This window comes from Rutidosis leptorrhynchoides, chromosome 2, assembly GCF_046630445.1.
Source record: "Rutidosis leptorrhynchoides isolate AG116_Rl617_1_P2 chromosome 2, CSIRO_AGI_Rlap_v1, whole genome shotgun sequence".
NCBI classification, from domain to species: domain Eukaryota; kingdom Viridiplantae; phylum Streptophyta; class Magnoliopsida; order Asterales; family Asteraceae; genus Rutidosis; species Rutidosis leptorrhynchoides.
In genome coordinates, this window is record NC_092334.1 from 126,608,908 (window position 1) to 126,613,079 (window position 4,172).

Genomic DNA, 4,172 nt, shown 5'->3' on the forward strand with positions numbered 1-4,172 from the left:
ACCCAAATGAAGTCCAAATTAAATAAACAAACCTGTTCTGTGACCCTTGTCAAAAACTGGTCCTAACCGCATCATTAAATAATAATAAATGTTAAATAAAAATAAAAGCATATAATAATACAATACTAACTTAAGGGCAATATAGTAATCTTACAGCTAGGCTCGATTGAGGATGTTACAGTAGCATTGTCATTTAACAAACTAAGAAGCTTCATTAACTGATCATTAGTCACACTAGCAGGAGTTGTCCCTAGTAAATCATCTTTGGTAACACCGTTATTGGAGTAATTTTTATTTCCAGAACTGTTATTATAGTTATTAGCATGATTACCACTAGTTCTTCTCCTAAAAGAAGGAGGATACCCAACAATTTCATAACATCTTTCAATTGTGTGACCATTTTTATTATACTTTTTAAACTTTAAGTTTTGATTTGAACTTCTATTATTATAATTATTACCATTATTGCCATAGAAGTTACCAGAATTATTACCACTCTAATTAAAAGTGTTATTAGCTTGAGTAACAAAAGCACTAGCTTGAGTTTTAACAGTTTTATCTGAAGAGATTCCTTTATAAGATTCTTCCCTTGAAATTAAAGCATATGCTTCTTTTACATCCATAACAGCATCCCTAAGTAAAATATTACTTCTAACAGTTGAATATTCTTCACTTAAGCCGATTAAAAACTGCATTAACTTCATCATCTTTGTGTGTTCTTTATGTGATGTAGCTCCAGCAGATGTGCAAGCAGTTGCACCACATGTACAAATTGGTGAGGACACCATAACATCATATTGTTTCCACAAAGTATTAAGCTTATGATAATATTCAGAAAGTGAATTATCATTCTGTTTTAGAGTATTAATTTGATGATGTAAGTTATATATGATAGAAGTATCTATTTTATCATAGGTTTCTTTAAGCTCATTCCACACATCAGTAGCATTAGAAGAAAAATTCGGCCACAATATAGGTCTTCAGTTGCAGACCCAAGAATCCAGGACAGTACAAATGAGTTGAACCTATCCCATTGAGAAGCAAGAATATCATCAGTTTGACTCCTAACAACAATTCCATTAATAAAACCAATTTTATTCTTAGTAGATAAAGCCAATTTCATAGATCTACTCCAGATATTGTTATTTTTTGTGCCTTTTAGATTGATAGATATTATTGGTGTTCCTGTTGTATCATTAGAATGAAGGTAAAGTGGATCACTGAAATCCAACTTATTAATATGAGTAGCAGAAGTAGCACCTCCACCACTATCACCCATATTTCACAGAAACAAACAAGAATGCAAGAAGTAATAACAAAAGAACAATCAATCGACTAATCAATCCAACCTTTGCTTGATCAGGTTTTCACAAGTTTCAAGAACTTGGATCAAGAGTTGGGCACAGTGATTAATTAATCTATTAATTGTATAACAAATAATCACAAGAAAAACAATTAAGCAAATAGGAAAGTCAAATAATATGAATAAATACAAGACTCCCCTTTGAAGATCAAAAGAAATCAGAGAGAAGATGAAGAATAAGCAGCGGAAGTCTTTTATCAACAGGTAGGAACCCTAACCCTAATTTTTGACAAATTAGGGCTTCGATGAATATCACCACCCACAGTTCATCAATTGACAAACGAACCTACACAAACCTCTTTCAATCTTCAAGAGATCTCAAACACAACCAATGAAAACCGAATCACAAAGAAACCCTAAAACTTTTCGATCGAACAAAATCAAGAGCGTACCGGCTCTGATACCATGTAAAATTATGTAAATCAACACTTATTCAACCACAATTACACAATTCGTAATGATTATGCACAAGAATCAATCCAGAAAACAAGATTACAAACCAAATCACTCAAAATATCAACCGTATTTGAATAGAGCAAATACATGAATCAAACACACCTCACAATCAAACCACAAGATGTGGAATGATTAATAAATCACTCAATAAAAGAGAAAATTAACAAGGATTGTAACTGGAGAATAGTATCAATCGAATGAGAGAAGAAGTCAAAAACGTGCAGATGAAAATGTGTGTCTTGAACCCTAATCTGAGAGATGATTAGGGTTATATACTCCCTCGATCCAAACTTTGCAAAATGTCAACATTGGAACCTTTATTTGAATTTTTGAAAGAATCAACACTAAACACTTCTTTTCATCATCTTTAGCAGTAAACATAAATTAAGAATAAATTAAACTGAAGCAGGCTGCAACTATCCAACTGCTATTATCTGCTATCTCCACGGCATGTAATCTCAGCAAGATACCTGCATAAAATTCTAGAACAAACCGCAAATAGGTGAATAAAAATAAATGATTTCAAAATAAGTTTGAAATGAATTATTATTTTGAACAATGTGTGGTGAGTGCTAAGTGATCATGTGATATTTCTTGCAATTACGAATTACGTATCTTAGGAAAGAAGTTATTGGGCTACTGGATCCGTGTTATGGATGACCCAAAAGGAACGGTTTTGATAATAAAAAAAAAAAACTCGGGATCTAACTGGATTGGTAAGTCATAAACTTTGGGAGCGTTTTTAACTACTAAATCATTGTTATGGGCCGCGAAATGGACCCGTTATTTGCCTTATCAGCTCGGAGGTTATTTACACACTACAAAATTCACTAGTTGGTATAGGTATATATATCAAAATACCTTGGTGTAAGTCATATCTAATCTAATAATACTAACTAGTAAAACGGGCCCGCGTGATACCGCGGAGCCTTTGGGTTGCGTATTCATAGTTAACGGAGCGTTATGTATTTACAGAAGTAAAAACGTTTTGATACGGGTGAATTTCGTTTTTAACGGCAGGAAGATTGCGTAAAAAAGGGAAACAGAACTATCGATATGATGTAGTTAGTTTGGGTAGTTTATTATAGGTGTGTATATATATTGAATATAGTCCGATGTATTTAGCGTTTTTTTATAAGTGTCCGTTTCCGTATAATTAGTCCCGTTGTTTTCGTAAGATTTTTTTGAGCTGAACGGTGGGGTCGAAAAAATTTAACGCGAGGCGAGCGGAAAGATGTGCCCCGTTGAAAATATGGGTGAAGTTTGTTAAGATTTTTAATTAAAATAATAAGTTTACATTTTGCACCCCTGATTTGGGAGCTGAATTTAGAAGTTGGTCAAAGTTTGATGAGGTGTTTGGTTTTATTTTGGATTTCGTTTGCAAGGCATGGGGTGGTCTATACGACCAAAATCCCAATGCCATTTAGTATATGTTTCTGTGATTCTGTCGTAATTAATTCTTCATTTGTTCTAACGGTGTTTATTTTTTTTCAGATCTGGGTCTTTTTTTATGACGGTATTTGTGGCCGGAAGCGGGTCCGATGGTAGTTAATGGCGGTGACGGTGGAGGCTAATCATAGTGTATTTTATTAATGTTTATTGGTTATAGATATTACAAAAATTTTAGTTTATTATAAAATTTGTTGTGTGTAGAAGATATGTTAATGTTTAGTTTATGTTAATCCAGATCTGATTGTAGATGAGTTGTTGTAGATTTTTTTTGTTTCATGTGGTAATTTGGTGGTTGTTGTAGAAGCATTAAGAACTTGTATTATATGCGTTAAGGATAATATCAACTGTGGGGGTGCCAAAGAGTAATACCATTCAAATGAAATTTAGTTTAAAAAAAATGTGAAAAGTCAAAAATATCCTCAATAATATTCATCATTTTTGTCTAATAGTTAATATAGTAATATTTGATACGATACCATCCACTTTCATCTTATATATTATCTTCGTCGCAACCTTAACAAATAAATAAAATAGAATGATATACGAGATGTATTCATTTGAATTCTTAAATTTACTTGAAATTCAAAGGACCAATCAGAGCGCGACAATCACATGTGGTAAACGCGGGAGGTTCACATGTGATTGACTCCATCACATGTGATTGAGTTTTACAATCACATGTGATTGACATGCAGAATCACATGTTATTGGATTATACAATCACATGTGATTGACTTTCTCGAACAGCCTGAAACTCATGAACAGCCGCGAGTGTATTCAATCAACCACGAACATTGATTTTACGAATCGATTGTTTTCAGGCCACGATCTCTGCACAACAAATGTTGTAAATCCAGTAACAATCACTCGTCGATCGAAATCATTGCCCGAAACAACACAT